Raw genomic sequence first — 22803 nt, 5'->3', positions numbered from 1 at the left:
GAAACATTGTCTCTACAAAAATACAAAAAATTTGCTGGGCATGGTGGTGCATGCCTATAGTCCCAGCTACTAGGGAGGCTGAGGCAGGGGAATTGCTTGAACCCAGGAAGTAGAGTTTGCAGTGAGCCGAGATCATGCCACTGCGCTCCAGCCTGGTGACAGAGCAAGACTCCATCTCAATAAAAACTGGAGGCATCATGTTACCTGACTTCAAACTATACTACAAGGCTACAGTAACCAAAACAGCATGGTACTGGTAACCAAAACAGAGGTATAGACCAGTGGAACAGAACAGAGGCCTCAGAAATAACACCACACATCTACAATCATCTGATGTTTGACAAACCTGAAAAAAGCATTGGGGAAAGGATTCGCTATTTAGTAAATGGTACTGGGAAAACTGGCTAGCCATATGCAGAAAACTGAAACTGGACCCCCTCCTTAAACTTTATACAAAAATTAACTCAAGGTGGATTAAAGACTTAAACATAAGACCTAAAACCATAAAAACCCTAGAAGAAAACCAAGCAATACCATTCAGGACATAGGAATGGGCAAAGATTTCATTACTAAAACACCAAAAGCAGTGGCAACAAAAGCCAAGAGACAAATGGTATCTAATTAAACTAAACAGCTTCTGCACGGCAAAAGAAACTACCATCAGAGTGAACAGGCAACCTACAGGATGGGAGAAAATTTATGCAATCTATCCATCTGACAAAGGGCTAATATCCAGAATCTACAAAGAACTTAACAAATTTATAAGAGGAAAAACAACGCCCCCCATCAAAAAGTGGGCAAAGGATATGAACAGACACTTCTCAAAAGAAGACATTTATGAGGCGAACAAACATATGAAAAGCAACAAACATATGAAAAACAACAAACATATGAAAAGCATCATCACTGGTCATTACAGAAATGAAAATCAAACCCACAATGAAATACCATCTCACACTAGTTAGAATGGCGATCATTAAAAAGTCAGTAAACAATAGATGCTGGAGAGGATGTGGAGAAATAGGAATGCTTTTAAACTGTTGGTGGGAGTGTAAATTAGTTCAACCGTTGTGGAATACAGTGTGGCAATTCCTCAAGGATCTAAAACCAGAAATAGCATTTGACCCAGCAATCCCATTACTGGGTATATACACAAAGGATTAGAAATCATTCTACGATAAAGACACATGCACACATATGTTTATTGCAGCACAATAGCAAAGACTTGGAACCAACCCAAATGCCCATAAATGATAGACTGGATATAGAAAATGTGGCACATATACACCATGGAATACTATGCAGCTATAAAAAAGGATGAGTTCATGTCTTTGCAAGGATATGGATGAAACTGGAAACCATCATTCTCAGCAAACTAACACAGGAACGGAAAATCAAACACTGCATGTTCTCACTCATAAGTGGGAGCTGAATAATGAGAACACATGGACACAGGGAAGGGAACATCACACACTGTGGCCTGTCAGGGGGTGGGAGCCTAGGGGAGGGACAGCATTAGGAGAAATACCTGATGTAGATGACGGGTTGATGGGTGCAGCAAACCACCACGGCACGTGTATACCTATGCAACAAACCTGCACGTTCTGCACATGTATCCCAGAACTTAAAGTATTAAAAAAAATTTTTAAAAAAGGTAGATAAGGATCTTGCTATGTTGCCCAGGGTGGTCTGAAACTCCTGGCTTCAAGCAAATCCTCCAACCTCAGTCTCCTAATATGCTGGGATTACAGGTATGAGCCACTGCACCTGGTCAAGAGTTTGTTTTGACCTGGCTTATTTTCAGTAAGCTCATGCTAGTTCCTAAAGCCAAAAAAAAAAAAAAAAAAAGCTTTTTTTTTTTTACCCAAGTTGGTGAATTGGGCTCTATAAGGTAATATTTTTTTCAAATGCAAAATTCTTTTAGGATGTCCATGTTAGCAGCCACCTCAAAAAAGCCATTCTCCTTCAGGGAACTTAAATATGTCAAGAGAGGCACATATTAATTGATAATGACTATATACATTTCACACATTTTAAGTCAGAGAAAACAAGATAGTTTAAAATTTAAGCTCCAAGTCAAAATTATAAAAGTAGACATTTAAAATTGAGAGTGCCTTGCCACCAAATGACTTCTCAAATAGGGAGCTCTAGCTAGCTGCTCAAAGGTGAATAGCAACAGAATTTTTTACACTCAAACAATTACAGATGATTTCTCTAAACAATGGGTAGACAGCTGGTCATCAAATATTAATTGCCTAGGGACAATCAAAGTTCATGCCTAAACTAACTGGGTCTAGTTTATTCATTAACCAAGAATTTTTGCAAATAAAGTGGGTCAAATTATGTTATTGAGATAGAAAGTAAAACAATATCTGTGAATTGATGTATGTTTTTATGAGAACTTTATCAACTATGAATTTTATCTCATACCAGAAATAAATACAGAGATGAAGTAGACCAAATTGAAGTCTCATTGGCAGAGTAAGGTTAAAAGACACCAGAAATTAAACACACACACACACACACACACACACACAAAATAAACATACCCCTTTAGGATATTTCATCATCTTGATATTGGTTATGAATTTTAAAGCTGCTTAATGGCCTGATTAAAACTCAATGTACTCAGAAACTGGGTTACTAAGTCTGAGACAGCTCCAAAACTATCCTCAGTAATGACACAAAATGTAATTTTAATGCAAAACCATAGCAATATCATCAACAAGTTGTAACTCTTTATTAGTCAGAATTTGCTAAAATGTGCTAGATAACAAGTGACACAAAATCTCAGTGAGTTATGACAACAGTCAATTTTCACTGAAGCTATATATGTGTCAAGGGTGGTTAAAACTTAGTTCCATGTTGTATTCTTTCTAAGATGAAGTTCTGTATCTGAAATATTGATGGTCTTTGGCAGAGAGAAACAAAACATGGAGAATCATATACAGGCCCTTGAGGTTTCTACTTATAATTTATGCAAGTCATCTCCACCCATCTTTCTTTGGCTAGAGCAAGTCTCATGATTACTCATGGAGTTCAGTAGTGCTGGGACATAAAATCCTCTCTCACAATAGGGACACCACGGAGAAGGAACATTACAGAGAGAAAAATTGTAATATAGAAACATCCTAGTGAATGGCCATACGTTGTTGTGTTGCAACGTTGTATTGAGTTTTTGTAAACATACATTTTCAATACCAAATTTAAGTTTACATACCAAATTTATGTACATAAAATATGTAGTACATTATATAAAGTAGATCATTACAAACCAAAAAACTTTCTACCAAAAAAAAAAAAAAAACCCACAAACTGGAGAGATACTTGTGTACTATGGCTGTATTTAATAAAAATGTTCCAATCTTCCACAAAATTCCAAACATGTTTATCCCATTTTATCATGAATATTTTCTCTTTTGTTATATATAAACATGCTAGGAGTTAAAATGAGGCGGTAATTGTATTGGTTAAAAGTACATTCACTGGAGCCAGACTCAAGCAATTCATATGCCAGCTCTGCTACTTATTAGCTGTAGAATCTTGGGCATATTCCTTAACTTTTCTGTGTTTCAGTTTTTCCATCTATAAAACAAGGATAGTAATGTTATCTTCCTCATAGTATTGCTATGAAATTTAAATGAAGTAGGACAACCAAAAGCACCAGAACAATGCTTGGCACATGGAAAAGCCCATTTAAGTTCAGTTGATGGCCTAAAGTTGACATGAAACATCCTGTGTGATATTAAAACAATTTATTAAAAATGAAAAATATGGCCAGGTGCAGTGGCTCACGCCTGTAATCCCAGCACTTTGGGAGGCCAAGGTGGGTGGATCACCTGAGGTCAGGAGTTCGAGACCAGCCTGACCAACATGGAGAAACCCTGTCTTTACTAAAAATACAAAATTACTTGGGCATGGTGGTGCATGCCTGTAATCCCAGCTACTCAGAAGGCTGAGGCAGGAGAATCACTTGAACCTGGGAGATGGAGGTTGCAATGAGCCAAGATCGTACCATTTCACCCCAGCCTAGGCAACAAGAGTGAAACTCCATCTCAAAAATATATATATATATATGTGTGTGTGTGTGTGATCAAAGTATTATTCAGCTAGCTGTATCCAAAAAATAATTACCTGCATAAAATTCTGCTATTTAAAAACATCATTGAAGTCAGTTTGAAAGGTCAAGAGATAATCAACAAATGATGTAAGACTTTAATATATATATTACTGATGTGTTTTCCAATTCAAATATTCTAGTTAAAAATTGTGGTCAGGTAATTTAGTTTTGGACTAATCAAGAGGATGGTATCATATGATATTCCTAATATAAATTTTAAAACTACACTCTAGTTGTACAATCCTATTCTGGTTTTCTTAATCCTCAGTTTCCTTCACTTCTTGAAAATATGTAACACACTTGACCAAAATCTCTTTATTAAAATATTCTCTTTCATTCGTCATATTGCAATGCCTAGGTGAACTTTCTCAGTAAATCCTTCCTTCCTCTATAGTCGTATGAGTCACTATTAAAACTACTGTATTTAGTAAGAAAATAAAGGTGATAGTGTATACATTATCAAAATACTTTCCTAGTGGCAGTAACCAATTAGAAGTGGAAATACTATTAAATATTTAATTTGCAAGGGTGAAAAATATCTATAAAGTCATATATATTGAACAATCAGAAATATGTTCTTGGATGAGAAGGCCTGCAATTTAAAAAAAAGTTTAATTTCCAATTTAATATTAATTTCCAATTAATATTAAAGTAATGCAATTTCAATTAAAAACTCGATGCTATGTGTTGCTCATTTTCAGAACTAGAAAAATATTCAATTAAATATAGAAGAATAAATCTAGCAAAAATTGCCAAGAATGTTCAAAGAGAGAAAAAAGAACAGAGGAAAGGAAGAAATAGCAGCTTTACCTCTAAATACAATTTAAAAGTACTCTGAAGCCACTGAAATGAAAACAGTTTGGTACTGGCCTAGAAAGAGAAAAGTAGATAGACCAATGGAGCAAGAACCAAAATGAAGCTAGGTTTGTTGAACCATACTTAAAGAGGCTGCTTTTGGTTTGTCTCCAAATAATTTTGCTTCTTGTTGTGAGCTTAGGCAAAGTTATGTTGTTAAGAGGTCATGCGGTTTATGACAAAGAGCTAGCCACATTCAATTTAGGTATCCGAAGAAAAAGATCTATGAGGATCAATTCATATTCTTTTAATGATTCACAGAAATACAAAGGAAAATATTAAACTTCTTGCTTGTACTGCAGAAAACCTAGAAAATGACAAATTTTCAAGTAATGTGTCAGAGGCCCACTGTGAAAAATCAAACTTCAGCACTCCAGTTCTATACTGTGATCTACTAATTGTTGGCTGTGACTAAGCCATTTCTCCTGTCAGAGTCTGGATAATCATGTGTATTACACAGAGGATTGCAAACTACACATAAGACCACTTACACAAAAAATATTGGGCATAATATCAAGCTAATATGAATGTCCAATGTGTTGTTTTGCTTTGGGTTTATTGATTAATGTCGAAACTAATTTTGATTTTCTAAAATGTTATATTTCTTATAAATCACTTGGGCTGTGTTCTTTTCAACTTCTTTAGTAAACCAAATCCCTACTCTGATATATCTGAGTTTTCTTTGGCACATGAAGCTCATTAGCTTTATAGCAAACGGATTTTGAATGACAGTCTTTTAATCTCCAATTTTTTGACTACGAATACGTTCTGCTGAGCAAAAATAACAATGCTCAAAACTTGTTTATTCAGCAGTATAACTTCAGGAAACATTAATTGCCTGTCAACTGGAGTAAAACCTGTTACTTTTGGCTTGTGGAATCTGCTGTCATGGCTTCGGTTATCCTCTCAAGAGCCTGGGCAAAGCATTGTCCTTGTGATCGTGATCCATCTTCATAAGGGTGAACAGTTTGTGACAAGATAAAAAATACAAGCTTGAAAATGAAGCTGAATTTTCAGTGAAAAGTTTAGCCTTAAGTTTGCAATTGGCATAATTTCAGATAAAGAACAGAACAATTAGTTTCTCTGCATAAATAATTTAAGAATCAGCCTGTTTGGTAGCAGCCACAGTGAATGTAAATTGCTCTATCTGCAGATGTGAAGTTCTCTGACATCAGTAATAGACACTTAGACAATACAGAACTCACTTCCAGGCAACACTTAGGAGACAAAGTTTTCATATTAAGTATTACTTGCTTTTCCCAAACAAAGCTTTTAAACAATTGGTCTAAAGGTTAATACCGTAGGATCACTTGTATAAAAACTAGAATGGTAGATAATATAGAGAGTTATTGATGGGTTGAGACACAAAATCAGATCTACCTGGTTTCAGTTAATTATGGTTTATGTGGATATTCTTCCTTGATTTTTTCTATTGTCATTATCTTTTATTTTGAACAGGAAGAAGCATTCAAAAACTAGCTATCTAGAAACTTCAAGTTTATAAGGATAGAACAAGAAGTTAGGGTGAACAAACCCTTTGTGAAACCAAACTACAGTTTAGTTGTACACATCTTTAGTGCAGAAGGGAATGGAATGGAGGTTATGGAGGGGTTCTTGAGGTTATGGAGGGGTTTTTATTCTTTAAATACCTGTCATTCTGATAGGAAATAAAGTTCTAAGGAGATAAATTTCTTGTAATTCTCACACACATACACACACACACACACACACACACACAAAACATACACCTTGAGATTAAAGGTAGTTCTACCAGTATTGTCACTCACCTCAGCCCACTAGAGGAGCTCTTGGCATTTTGTGCAGTACTGAGCTGTATGCACAGTACATGGAGATCCCTGGTCCTTGTCTACCAAATGACGGTGTTATTCCTTCCTCAACAGGACAAACAACAACCCTACACATTTACAACCATCACCCTTCAAGAAGGGACTGCAGGTATCATGTATGGTAACCAAGTTAACTACTAGAAATTGCGTTGAGGAAACACAATATGTCAGAAAGCTCTTGTAAATAGTATTAGATACTGCAATAATCACCACTTCGCTGATGACTTTAAGGACAAAAAGGAAAAAGAGCCAGATATTTTTCTCTCCTTAAATTTACCTCTTGACTAATCCCCTAATATCTTCTAAACAAGTAGAAGATGTCTTGCCAGGTGGGTATCGGGCTATTCTTTTCCCCTTTCTTTATCCATTATTCTCCTAATGATTGAAGTTACTCAGTTTAGATGTATTTTTTATTACAAAATAGTTCAATCACACAGAAATATAAGGAAAATATGATGAATTCTTATGTACCCACTACTCAGTTTAGTAAATAAAACATTACAAATAAAATTGAAGTGGCCATATCCTCTTCTTCAGTCCCCTTCCTCTCCTGCTCTGAGTAGTGGTAACCACGACTTTGAATTTGGTGTTCATCATTCTCATGCATTTTTAAATAGTTTTATTACATCTGCGTGTATATCTGTAAATAACAGCTGGCATTTTCATATCTTTTTATACTTAATATAGTTTTATCACAATATACACATTTTTTTAAAACTACCTTTTCCACTCAACATTGTTTGGGAAATATGTTCATTCATACATTTAGCTCTAGTTAATTTATTTTCAATATTACACATATATTCTATTTTATAGATACACCACAATGAATTTATTCATTCTCCTGACAATGAAATTTAGATTATTTCTATTTAGTCTCTATTACATATACATGTCACACATATATATATGTGTGTATATATATATATACACACACACACACACACACACACACATATATGTATAATATTGCAAATTGCAATGGCATTTTTAAGCATGTTTTCTTGAGCCCATGCCAGGGTATTACTGGTTAATATATTTAAAAGTAGAAATACTTGGTTGAAGGGTATATATATCTTTAGCTATTATAAATACTGTCAAATTGTTTTTTTACCAACTTACACACTTCCATAAGCAATGCTATAAGAATTTCTATTGTTCATGGCAACAAAAGCCAAAATTGACAAATGGGATCTAATTAAACTAAAGAGCTTCTGCATAGCAAAAGAAACTACCATCAGAGCGTACAGGAAACCTACAGAACGGGAGAAATTTTTTGGAATCTACTCATCTGACAAAGGGCTAATATCCAGAATCTGCAAAGAACTTAAACAAATTGACAAGAAAAAAATCAAACAACCCCATCAAAAAGTGGGTGAAGGATATGAACAGACGCTTCTCAAAAGAAGACATTTATGCAGCCAACAGACACATGAAAAAATGCTCATCATCACTGGCCATCAGAGAAATGAAAATCAAAACCACAATGAGATACCATCTCACACCAGTTAGAATGGTGATCATTAAAAAGTCAGGAAACAACAGGTGCTGGAGAGGATATGGAGAAATAGGAACACTTTTACACTTTTGGTGGGACTGAAAACTAGTTCAACCATTGTGGAAGACAGTGTGGCAATTCCTCAAGGACCTAGAACTAGAAATACCATTTGACACAGCCATCTCATTACTGGGTACATACCCAGAGGATTATAAATCATGCTGTTATAAAGACACATGCACACGTATGTTTATTGCAGCACTATTCACAATAGCAAAGACATAGAATCAACCCAAATGCCCATCAATGATAGACTGGATATAGAAAATGTGGCACATATACACCATGGAATACTATGCAGCCATATAAAAGGATGAGTTCATGTCCTTTGCAGGGACATGGGTGAAGCTGGAAATCATCATTCTGAGCAAACTATCACAAGGATAGAAAACCAAACACCGCATGTTCTCACTCATAGGTGGGAACTGAACAATGAGAACACTTGGACACAGGATGGGGAACATCACACACCGGGGCCTGTCATGGGGTAGAGGGAGGGGGGACAGATAGCATTAGGAGATATACCTAATGTAAATGACGAGTTAATGGGTGCAGCACACCAACATGGCACATGCATACATATGTAACAAACCTGCACATTATGCACATGTACCCTAGAACTTAAAGTAAAATAATAATAAAAAATAGAATTTCTATTGCTCTATATCTGCATAAATATTTAAGGCTTTTAAATTTTTGCCTATCTAATGTGTGTGAATTATATGTCAATTTTTTTCATTTCCATTTCTGGATTTTTGAAGAGGTTGATCACCTTTTAAAATACGTATTGCCCTTTTGTGTTTCTACTTTGGTGAATTTCTTGTTTATGTCTTCAGCAAAGCCTACTACTGGACACTCAATAGCTATCTTCTTGAGAAATGGGACTTTCTATTTGTAATTAAGCACATCGCCACCCAAAATAAAGACTTTATTTCTGAGTCTCTATAGAAGTTAGGTGTGGTTATGCACCACGGTTCTGGCCAATGAGATATAAGCAGAAAATATGATGTGTGAATTCTAGCAAATGTCCATAAAGTGGGAGAACTTGCCCATCTCTTCTCCTTTTCCCCTTCTTATGGATTTAAATATGGATATGATTTCTGGAGTAGGACTAGCCATCTTGGGCCAATGGGTGGAAGTCACAAGTGGAAGATTGCAGAGCAATAGGTTAAAAGAATCACTGATGATAGAATCATTATCAGCCATGATAGTGAAATGACAGTGAAATTATCAATGAGCCTTTGAACTACTCACTGATGATCTTGACTGATTATCTTGTTATTCCTTTATGTGAGGAAAAAAATAATTTCTCTTGACTATTTTCAGGCTTTTTGGCACATGTAGCCAAAAGTAATTCTGATATATTTTGTCTATTTTTCAGGTTATTTTTAGGTTTTTGTCATTGTCTTACTCATTTGTAAGAGTATTTTACATGCTCTGTATATAAAACTTTGTTGGCTACATATGTGCTACAAAAACTTCTGTGACTTTTGTTATTTTACTTATAGTTTCTTTTCATGTAATAGTTATTTTAGTTTTATTCAATTAAAAGTATTAGTCTTTCCTTTTTAGTCAGTTTTTACTTTAGAAATTCTCTCTCTAGGGTCATAAAGATTTTCCTTTTTTTCTCTAAAGGAAGGTATAGACACTTTTTTATTTTAATTTTATTTTGTCTCCATTTCACTTATCGAAAAATCCTTATTTTTCTGCTGACAAGTTATTACATGTTTTCCTGAGCTTATCAGTAGAGCAAAGATGAAAGTGTATGGCAAAGACTCAGAGGAATATGGTTTTCATGCAACTGAGCACGTCATTATCTAAGTTTTATAAATTTCCAATCTCATCTTTTTATTCCAGAATACTCAAGATAATGATTAAAGATATTTAAAGTACTAAAATCAGGCACACCCTGATTTGAATTCAAACTCTGAAATTAGCTAATTAATTTACCATAAGCAAATTACCTAACCCTCTAAGCCTCAATTCTCTTATCTAAAAAATTGGAATAACAATTTTATAGTATTTATAATAGAGATTAAATGAGCTAATTTATCCAAAATACTTAACAGTGAATATTGCATAGAATAACTACTTAATAAACACAAGTGGTTTTATGATGCTATTATTTTCATTTATCTGGAAGAAGGTAAACAGAGATAATTTATTTCACCAATGTGGATTTTGACTCCTCCATCTTCCCTGGGATATACCCTATCTCCTGGCTTTTACATAGACCATAACAGTTCTGTCTGCTAGTAGGCATTTTAGGTTTTATGACAAAGACAGAGATGAAATAAAAAAGTATATAAGAAGAGATCAAATAAGAAAATTAATAAGTTTATAATTGTAACAATAAAAATAAAAACTAGAAGCTATCCATGGAAGTACTTTACACACACTATACCATTCAATCTCTGTAATACTCTATAAAGTAGGTACCATACCATCAAAAAGTTAATTCACATTCCCAGACTCACGTAGGAGGAAAATAGGAGAGCAAGAACTGAAACTTAGGTTTATTTTGACACAAAAATTCTTGCTGTTATCTACTGTACAATAGTTTGAGAAGACAGTGTGGAAGCTTGGGAGTCATTTTTACTCCCTCAGTAATGAGTGAACACTCATAAAGGAAAAGCACACTCCAGTCTTTATACCCCCTAATTCCCATTCCAACCACTAGCTTGCATTCAATTGCACCTCTCATTTCAGTCAGAACAGTAGTCACTTTCAAAACTAGGCTCTACCAATTACTTTTTATTTTTAACAGAGTTGTGGCAGACGAAGTTTAAGTGAAAGTAACACACAAGGCAGCAAACATATTTTGCTTTTGCATGTGGAATCTTTTCACTATACTGGAAATGAAAATTAGGCAGCCTTATCAGTCACACATACATACATACTCAAAATAAAATAAAATTAAAACTGCTGTGTAATAAATGGTTGGTCATTTAACCTTCATGAGTATTTGGAAAGATGCTAGGATTATGGGATACAAGAGAAAGAAAACAATTTTCAAGTTTTCTTAAAGGCAGTTGTGCTGGAAAAGATGGTGAAAGCTAAAATATTAAAATGCAATATGTTTATCCTGCTTCTAGTGAGGTGAAAGAAAATACTTTGAGAGGCAATAATTATATATTTCATTTATAGGAGTGAAAATATGGGTGACTGCACCTTGCCCCCCATAAGCAATCTCTAGATAAGGCAATTATCTTTTTTTTTCCAGCTCCCATGGAGCCACACGCATACATGTGGCACTGTATGCAGAGTAGAGAAATAAATATCACAATAATGTGAACTGCTAAATTTCCCTCTTTTATTTTGTTTCAAGTCAACACAGTCCTGTACTGGTTGACTTCACGATTTCAGGAAAGAAAAATATAACATCTATTGATGTACTCATCGAGAAGTTTTTTTTTTTTTTTTCTGAAAGTTCCCTTTTATTTTGTTTCAAGTCAATACAGTCCTATACTGGTTGACTTTGCCATTTCAGGAATGAAAAGTATAACATCTATTTATGTACTTATTGAGAAGTTTTTTTTCTCTCTTTCATTACATAAAATATTGCAACAAACAATATTTCCCAAAGAACAGAAGAAGGGCCATATTGTTTTCTGTGATTACTGAACTTTCAGACCCCGCAGTGGCTTCAAAGGATTAACACAGGAGAAGATTGCTTTGTGCAGTGAAATTCTCTCCAAGGCTGCAGCATGAAATATGGCAGGTCACCTTCCTCCTTGCATTTCAGTGTCCCTAGATGCCACTAAGGAGTTAATAATGCTTATCACCAGTTCCCTTCAGGCAAGGTTAGGAGGCTAACTGGAAAAGACTATAAATTAGTGACTTACCAAAAACATGCTCTGGCGATATGGCGCCTCGTGCTACCCTTAGAACACAATTACACAAAGAACTGTGCAGGCCCTAGCCCAGCCTGTATTATATATACCCTCTCCCTATGGTGCTGTACCATGTCCATATGCACAATTTTCAACAGACTCTCATACAGAGAAATCTCTGCACTAGAGTCAGCCCAATTAAGATCAGAAAGAATAATTTGATCATCTATTTATTCTAATTTTCATAAAGTTATGAATTGCTGGCCATAAAATCAAATCCCATAATACGAAAACCAGGCCACATGGGTCAGTTCTCATTGGTTCTTTGAACAGAGTTCAATTAAACTGACATTCTAGCTCCTTGCATCTTCTCCTACTTCCCAAAGGAGACATATTCTGAACAGGTAAAGCCCATAGAAGAAAAGGCAGGTGACTGAAGGAGCAGGGTACACCCTGTTATTAAAGCTACTTGTGTATTAGCCAAGGATCGTTAGAGAAACAGAGCCAATAGGATGTGTATATATATAGAGAGAGAAATATTTATTTTAAGGAATTGGCTCACATGAGTAAGTCCAGAAACTGCAGGGTGGGCCAATATTGTGAAGACCCAGGGAGAGGCTGGTGCTGCAGTCCAAGTTTGAAGGCCCTGTGCTGGTGGAATTCCTCTGGGAGTCAGTCTTACTCTAAGAAGACCTCAACTGTCTGAATGAGGCCCATGTACCTTATGAAGGGCAATCTGCTTTAATCAAAGTCCATCAATTTAAAATGTTAATCTTGGCCGGTGCGGTGGCTCACGCCTGTAATCACAGCACTTTGGGAGGCCAAGGTGAGCAGATCACCTGAGGTCAGGAGTTCGAGACCAGCCTGGCCAACATGGTGAAAACCCGTCTCTATTAAAAATACAAAAATTAGCTGGGTGTGGCAGCAGGCGCCTGTAATCTCAGCTACTTGGGAGGCTGAGGCAAGAAAATCGCTTGAACCCGGGAGACGGAGGTTGCAGTGAGCCGAGATAGCGCCATTGCACTCCAGCCTGGGGGACAAGCACGAGACTTCATCTCAAAAAAAATAAATAAAATAAAATGTTAATCTCATCCACTAAAAAACCCTCACAGAAACATCCAGAATCAAGTTTGACCAAAAATCTGGGCATCGTCATGGCCCAACCAAGTTGATACATAAAGTTAACCATTATATCTTGTAATTATGTATTTGTATTTCTGTTTCACCTGTTAAATTGAGGAAGCAAGGGGTATGATAGTATCTTAACTGCCTTTTTATGTTTAAGGTCTAGCCTAGAACTTTGTCCCAAATAAGTGCTGAACACATATTTATTAAACTGAAATATTTTGGGTCTTGTTTGTGCACTTCTCTAGGCTACTACACAGCATAAACTTAAGACTGTTTCTTTCGAAATTATCCATTGAAAGGTTCCCATCTGTTATAGACTGAATTGTGTCTCCCAAAATTCATATGTTGAAGCTGTAACTCCCAATGTGACTTTACTTGCAGAAACAGCCTTTAAAGAGGTAATTAAGGTTAAATGAGATCATAAGGGTGGTAATCCAATATGACCAGTGTCCTAATAAGAAGAGGAAGAGACCTGAGGGATATGTGTGCATGAGAAAGGCTCTGTCAGGACGTAGTAAGAAGGCAGCCATCTACAAGCCAAGGAGAGAGGTCTCAGGAGAAATCAATCCTGCTGGCATCTTAATCTTACAATTCCAGCCTCTAGAACAGTAAAAAAGTAAATTTCTGTGGTTGTAGCTACCCAGTCTATGGCATTTTCTTATGGCAGCCCTAGCAAACTAATACATCGTCTAACACACTGTATCCCAACTCATTAAAAAAAAAGAAAACTATCCTAGGCCTGGCTCTGGGTCAGGATAGGGGCCTATAAATGTTCAGTGAAGAAAGCATAATCGGGTTTTGTCTGAATGAAGCTAATGTGATGAGTGGACTGGGCAGAACAGTCATGGGGTTCCTTTGAAGAAACTAAATATCTGAAAGAGATGAATGATGCAGATGGGCCTTCCTCCTGAGCCTTCAAATTAATAATTAAACTTTCATTTTCCTGAAGTAAAAAATGGCATTAACACCCTTCCTGGAGTGTTTTTAAATTTAAAGTGAGTTGCAGGGATATCAGCCATTCATATCTTGTTTTGTCTCCTTTCTCAAATAACAGAGATTGGTCAAAATCTGAGAAAAGAGAGAAAGGAAAAAAAAATAAGCTTGAAGCAAAAGAGTTTAATTGAGGTGATATAGGGAAGAATTTAATGCATTAAGAATTCAGAAACATACTAAGGATATGGGCCCTTCTTCCAAAATTTACCTAGAGTTGGCCTTATTATCAGCTGCATATTAGAGATGGGCCAGAGTTAAAGGTCTTTTAAAAAATTACCATTATATTTCTGTTTCTGTCTTTCAAAATGAAGCCAATAAGAATAAAAACCTTGATGCTACTGCCTCTCCTTCAAGCATTGTTTTTTCCCTGTCTTTTTTTCTCAAATTTATTGAGCTTCTCTATGTTAGCTCCTTAGCTGTCAACAGTATTTTCTTCAAAAGTGCTTTTTCTCCCTTGACTTCCTTAAGACATCTAAATCCTAGCCATCCTTAAGCTATAGATGAACTAAGAGAACCCTCTGTTAAGCCTTCCTGATTAGTTCAATTGAAAATTCTTTTCCCCTTTTAACCTCTTTGTCCCTTTCATTTATTTGACACTTAAAGTATAAACATAAAGTTAATTGCCTTTTCAAACATTAGTCTCAATTCACTAATTAGATAAAGTTCTTTCACAACAGAGAACATTTTGTATATTTAACGATAGACCACTTAAAGCATTAACTGAATCTCAAAACACATAATGTCTCCAAAATCACTGCACTGATTGATTGCTGGGTGAATAAGTGATTAAATAACAGTCCAGCCTTGCTCCCAAGTGTCTGCTCATTAAACATAACTTTAATGTTTACAATGATGTTTAGCATGTGAACATATGCTGCATAGCATGTCTCATACTTTGTAGGATGTGTATTTCATTTCAGTATTATTTTTTATGTGAATTGGATTCCTTTGTCACCAGTGCTAGGCCAACTTCTAATGCTATATATTCCAGCAGAGCAGCTTTTGTATGTCTCCTTGTCTTATTCTTTTTGCTTAGATTTTATATTCACATTGAGATTTCACACCACCAAATTATGACAAAAAACCAGCATGCCTCACTATAATTACTTTCGAAAATAGCAAAAAAATCCATTTTCATATACTAAATCTTAATAAGGTAGTTTCTACATTCAATGCATTCATTTTGTCTAGAAACAGAGATTTAGGTTATCAGTTTTATTGTCTATAAATAAAACCAATAATGGAAACGAAGTGTGGAAATGGCATAATCTACTCATGACGGATGCTTTAACATGTTTTAACAGCTTTCCTCAGTATATCTTTTTTGTTATTTTAAATAAATGAAAACACACTAAATTATCATATTAAAATGCATTATACCAACAGTTTTAAAAGAAAAGAGAAAAATAAGTATCTTTGGTGGCCAAAAGTAACAATTTAGACTAATTCAAAAATGACTAGAGAGAAAATATCTAATGTTTCTGCATACAGTCCCTTCCTTTCTATGTAAATGGTGCATATGCGTATTTCTGATTTTTCCTCCCCAAGTACATCCACTGCAAGATATGTGGCCTGCAACTAAAATGTGAATTTATTTATGAATCTTAAGAGACACTTATGCTAAGAAATTCCATATGCCCAATTCCCCATTAAAATTCTACAAAGAAGTCTTCAAAGCCTATAAAGACTTTGTGTCTGTTTACCACCAAGGAACTCCATTGGGACTGGTTCATCTATTTAGCTGAATGGAATTGGGTAAGCCAAAAATTGGTGTGATTACTTTATGTGAAAAAACTGATGTACCACCAAAATGCCTCAGAGCCTGGACATGAGCCTGATTCTAATCAGAATTATTCTCTCTGAACCACTCCTATATACACATACCCTTCTCTCATGAGAATCACAAAATTTTTCCTGAACTGGCAAAAGTGTTCAATATAAAGTGTTGGTTTACAAATATTTATTGAGTTGGAATACAGAGATAAATGAAAGAAGATGCTTTGGTTCCCAATCATTCCCCTCATTGAGCTCTCATTAAATTCATGAAATGTCAATCAAATAAAGAATGTTGGGAATATTTTGTTATAATTATACTGCACATGTTTTCATTAGGTGTTTTATAAGTGGGTCACAGAGTAAAAGAGGACCAGATCCCAGAAGTCTGAATAATGATCCACATATAAACTACCTTAACTAATGTAATAAGCAACATATCAGGTTATCAATTTAATGATGAATTGCATGATCGAAATTAAAAATGGAGGTATAGGAGCCAAGATGGCCAACTAGACACAGCCAGAAAGAACATCTCCCACCAAGAGACCAGGACATTGGGGAGACTGGCATACTCTGAGCAGATCTTTGGAGGGAAGACCTTGAGAGAATGGAAGGAAGACACAGACACTGGGCTAAAGGGGGAGGAAGCTTGGAACCCCATAAGAGGCTGCTTAGCAACGGGACTCATTCCTGGCCCCCAGTGACACTGGGGAAGAATTGAATCGAACAGGCAAGGAATGGCATGCTTTTACCATGGACCTCTGAAATTCTGGCTGAGGAAACCTCAACTCCCATGGACACTTAAACTACATGGAGAGGTGGCATGGGGAGGACTCCAGCCTCTATAGAGCCCAGAGGGTTTAGAATGGAAATGGTTTCAGGACAGCATGACCAGGGATGCCTATCTCCCAAGGCTTGCCATGCTTCCCTAGGTGGCTTTATCCTTTGGTGACCGCAGTACAGTCTTATCTATGCGATGGAGTCAGTCTGATCTAGGTTCCCCATGTCTGCTAGCCTTCCTAGAGCCCCACCCTGGCCACAGCTTCTTGTAGCACAGCCTCAGATGGAAAAACACAGTGCTTCCTGAGGGCCGTCACAATAGCTCCTTCACTGTCAGGCCACACCCAGCCTTTGAAGAGCTCCAGCATACTGGCCCCTGTCAATGTGCACCCACTGACCCAGAGCCTCTGCCCTGGTCATAGCCTCCTCCCCTGTCGCTGAGCTGGTGGGCACCTGCCCACACCCTCCTACTACCACTTTGCTGGCATGTATGACCAGGCAAATCTCACATTCCCTACCCCATCGGCATGCATGTGTGTGTGTGCATACTGCCCCTACTCCCCACCAGTGTGAGTGTGTAGCTGCACACAAATGCCAGCACCCTACTCTCACTAGTGCCAGGACCCTGTTGACACATGAGGACACCCTGCTGCACCACCGCCAACAGCACAAGTGCATGTGCAGATGAAAACATTCTATTCACACCAGTGCCCTGTCCTGGCTAATGCACATGAGCAATTCCATGCTGCCCTGGTGGCCAATGCACAAGGAGCAAAGATACCACTGCCACCACCCCAACAAAGTGCTTTTGGCTGGCATCCTCCATGGTGTGTTATGGCCAGCAGACCAGGAACACCTCATCCCCTCCAGCACAGCAGGTTCCTAACCTTGATGGGCAAGAGAACAAAGTCAGGGGCCCAGTACCAGCCCTCTAAGAGTAGAGCATGCAGGAGTGCTGAACTGAGCCTCAGCCCCCTAAAATCCTCCAGAAATTAAGCCAGTCAACTGAACCACTTTATACTACAATCACAGCTTCAAGATCATCAAAGAATATGAAAGAAAAGAAAAACATTCAAAGTACAGCAACTTCAAATATGAAAGGATCATCAGCCCATACAGATGAGAAAGAACCAGCACGAGATCTCTGGCAACTAAAAAAGCCAGTGTCTTTTTATCTCCAAACAACTGTACTAGTTCCCCAACAATGATTCTTAACAAGGCTGAAATGGCTGAAATGACAGGCATATAATTCAGAATCTGGATAAGGACAAGTATCATCAAAATTAAAGAGAAAGTTGAAACCCAATCCAAAGAATCTAAGGAATACAATAATATGACACAGAAGCTGAAAAACAAAATAATCTTTTTTAGAAAGAGAAAAACAGATCTGATAGAGGTGAAAAAACTTACAAGAATTTCATAATACAATCATGAGTATTATCAGCAGAATAGACCAAACTGAGGAAAGAATGTGAGAGCTCAAAGACAGGTTTTTTGAATCAACTCAGTCAGATAAAAATAAAGAAAAAAGAAAATAAAGATTGAACAAAACCTCAGAGAAATGAGATTATGTAAATAGATCAAATCTATAACTCATTGATATCCCTGAAAGTGAGGGAGAGAGAGCAAGCAATGTACAAAACGTATTTGAAGATATTGTCCATGAAAATTTATCCAACTTCACTAGAGAGGCCAACATTCAAATTCAGAAAATGTAGAGAACCCCTGCAAGATACAAGATGACTATCCCCAAGACACATAGTCATCAGATTTTCCAACGTCAGCACTAAAGAAAAAAAAATTAAAGGCAGCTAGAGAGAAGGGCAGGTCATCTATAAAGGGAACACCATAAGGCTTACAGCAGACCTTTCAGCAGAAACTCTACAAGCCAGAAGACATTGGTGCCCATATGCAGCATTCTTAAAGAAAAGAAATAGAAATTCTAACCAAAAATTTCATATGTAGCCAAACTAAGCTTCATAAGCAAGGAGAAATAAGATCCTTTTCAGACAAGCAAGTGCTAAGGGAATTTATTACCACCAGACCTGCCTTATAAGAGGTCCACAAGGAGTGCTAAAGGTGGAAATGAAATACCATTACCAATCACCACAAAAACACACTTCATAAATCATTGACACTATAAAACAATTACACTATCAAGTCTGTATAATTACCAGCTAACAAGAAAAAAACAATGACCAGATCAAATCTGCATCTATCAATATTGCCCTTCAATGTAAATGGGCTAATGCCCTAATTAAAAGACACAGAGTGGCAAGTTGAACAAAGGAGATCCAACTATATACTGTCTTCAAGAAACCCATCTCACATGCAAGGATGCTTATAGTTTCAAAGTAAGGGGACAAGGAAAAATCTACCAACCAAACAGAAAACAAAAAGAAGTAGAGGTTGCTAATTTAATTTCAGACAAAATAGTTGTATTAGTTTATTCCCACACTACTATAACTATCTGAAACTGGGTAATTTATAAAGAAAAAAGGTTAATCAGCTCACAATTCCACAGCATATATTGGAAGCACAGCTGGGAAGCCTTCATGGTGGAAGGTGAAAAAGGAAGCATGTCTTATATGGCCAGAGCAGGAGGAAGATAGTGAAGGGGGAGGTGCTATACACTGTTAAACAACCACATCTCTTGAGAATTCTATCATGATACTACACCAGGGGGATGGTGCTAACCATTAAAAACCACTCCCATGATCCAATAACCTCCCACCAGTCCCCACCTCCAACACTGGGGATTATAAGTCGACATGAGATTTGGATGGGGACACATATCCAAACCACATTATTCTGACCCTGGCCCCTGCCAAATCCCATGTCCTCTCATATTTCAAAATGCAGTTATGCCTTTCCAACATTCCCCCTAAGTCTTAACTCATTCCAGCATTAACTCAAATGTCCAAGTACAAAGTCTCACCTGAGACAAGGCCAAGTCCCTTCTGCCTATGAGCCTGTAAAATAAAAAAACAAGTAGTTGCTTCCATGATACAATGGAGGTACAGGCATTGGGTAAATGCTCTCATTCCAAAAGGGAGAAATTAGCCAAAACAAAGAGGCTACAGGCCCCATGCACATCCAAAACCTAGCAGGTCAGTCAATAAATATCAAAGCTCCAAAATAATTTCTTTGACTCAATGTCTCAGGCAACACTGATACAAGGGGTGCACTCCCAAGGCCTTGAGCAGCTCCACTCCTGTGGTTCTGCAGGATACAGCCCCTGTGGCTGTTTTCATGGGCTGGTGTTGAGTGCCTGTGGCTTTTCCAGGTGCATGGTGCAAGCTGTTGGTGAATCTACTATTCTGACATCTGGAGGATGGTGGCTCTCTTCTCATAGCTCCAGTAGGCAGTTTCCCAGTGGGAGCTCTGTGAGGGGATTCTACCTCCACATTTCCCCTCCACACTGACATAGTAGAGATTCTCCATGAGCTCTTCACCCCTGCAGCAGACTTCTGCCTGGACATACAGTCTTTTCCATACATCCTCTGAAATCCGGGCAGAGGCTTCCAAGCCTCAACTCTTGCCCTGTGTGCACCTGCAGGCTTAACACTATGTGGAAGCCTTGGCAGTTTTGGGTTTGTAGCCTCTGGAGCAGTGGCCTAAGATGTACCTGGGGCCCTTTTAGCTGCAGCTAGAGCTGGAGCAGCTGGGATGAAGACAGCAGTGTCCCAGGGTTGTACAGGGCAGCAAGGCCCTCAGCCTCACCCACAAAACCATTCTTTCCTCCTAGACCTCCAGGTCTGTGATGGAAGGGGCTGCAGTGAAGGTCTCTAAAATGCCTTCAAAGCATTTTTCCTGTTGTCTTAGTTATTCCTCCCCAGAAAATAGGTTTTACTTTTCTACCACATGGTCAGCCTGCAAATTTTCCAAACTTTTATGCTCTGCTTCCCTTTTAAATATAAGTTCCAGTTTCAGATCATCTCTTTGCTCACAAATATAAGCTTATGAGTAAAAAGCAGCCAGGCCACATCTTGAATGTTTTGCTGCTTAGAAATTTCTTCCATCAGATATCCTAAGTCATCTCTCTCAAGGTCAAAGTTCCACAGATCTCTAGAGCAGAGTCACAATGCTGCTAGTCTCTATTCTAAAGCATAGCAAGAGTAACCTTTACTCTGGTTCCAAATCAGTTCCTCGTCTCCATTTGAGACCATCTCAGCATGGACTTCATTGCCCATATCACTATGAGCATTTTGGTCACAACAATTTAACAAGTCTCTGGGAAGTTCCAAACTTTCCCTCATCTTTCTTCCTTCTTCTGAGCCCCCCAAGCTGTTCCAGCATCTGACTATTATCCAGCTCCAAAGTGGCTTCCACATTTTGGGGTATCTTTATTGCTATACCCCACTAACTCATCACTAATTTTCTGTATTAGTCCATTATCACACTGCTATAAACAACTAACTGAAACTGGGTAATTTATAAACAAAAGAGGTTTAATCAGCTCATGGATCCATAGGCTGTACAGGAAGCATGGCTGGGGAGGCTTCAGGAAATTTACAATCATAGTGGAAGGAGAAGAGGAAGGAGCACCACTTACATGGCCAGAGAAGGAAGGAGAGGGCAAAGGTGGAGGTGCTACACACTTTTAAACTCTATCATGAGAGAGCACTAGGGGGATGGTGCTGAACCATTAGAACCCACCCCCATGATCCAATCACCTCTCACCAGGCCCCACCTCCAACACTGTGGATTACAATTCAACATGCAATTTGGGTGGGAACACACAACCAAACCATATCAATAGTCTTTAAACCAACAATTATCAAAAATAGCAAAAGAAAAAAGGGCAGGGGGCATTATGTAAGGGTAAACAGGGTTCAATTCAACAAGAAGACTTAACTATCCTAAATATATGTTCACCGAACACAGGAGCACAAAGACTTATGAATCAAAGTCTTACAGACCTATGAAAATACTTAGATAACTACAAAATAATAATGGGAGACTTCAACACCCCACTGACAGCATTAGATAGATTACTGAGGCAGAAAACTAGCAAAGATATTTGGGACCTGAACTCAACAATTGACCAAATGGACCTAACAGACAACTACAAAACTCTCTATCTAAAAAGAACAAAATATACATCCTTCTCATCTGTACATGGCACATACTCTAAATCTACCACACAACTGACCATAAAATAATTCTCAGCAAATTCAAAGTACATACCAAAATCATACCAACCAATCTCTTGGGCCATAGTGCAGTAAAAATAGAATTCAAAGGTAAGAAGATCACTCAAAACTATATAATTCCATGGAAATTAAACAATCAGACCCTATATGACTTTTGGGTAAATAACAAAATTTAGGCCAAAATCGATAACTTCTTTGAAATTAATGAAAATAGAGATAAAACTTACCAGAATCTCTGGGACACAGCAAAAGCAGTATTAAGAGGAAAGTTGATAGTGCTAAATGCTCACATCAAAAAGTTAGAAAGATCTCAAATTAACAACCTAATATCATATCTAGAGAAACTAGAAAAACAAGAGCAAACAAACTTGATCATCTCAATAGATGAAGAAAAGGCTTTTGGTAAAATTTAACATTCCTTCATGTTAAAAACCCTCAATAAAGTAGGCATTAAAGTTACACACTTCAAAATAATAAAAGCCATCTATGACAACCCCACAGTCAACCTCATACTGAATGGTCAAAAGCTGGAAGCATTTCTTTTGAGAACCAGAACAAGACAAGGATGCCAACTCCCACCACTTCTATTCAACAGAGTACTGGAAGTCCCAGCCAGCGCAATCAGGAAAGAGAAACAAATAAATGCACCTTAATAAGAATACAGGAAGTCAAACTATCTCTGTTTGCAGACAATATGATTTTATACATAGAAAACCCCATAGTATGTGCACCAAATCCTCTAGATCTGATAAACAAC

The sequence above is a fragment of the Pongo abelii genome, chromosome 10, assembly GCF_028885655.2.
Source record: "Pongo abelii isolate AG06213 chromosome 10, NHGRI_mPonAbe1-v2.0_pri, whole genome shotgun sequence".
NCBI classification, from domain to species: domain Eukaryota; kingdom Metazoa; phylum Chordata; class Mammalia; order Primates; family Hominidae; genus Pongo; species Pongo abelii.
This window is presented reverse-complemented; position numbering follows the sequence as displayed.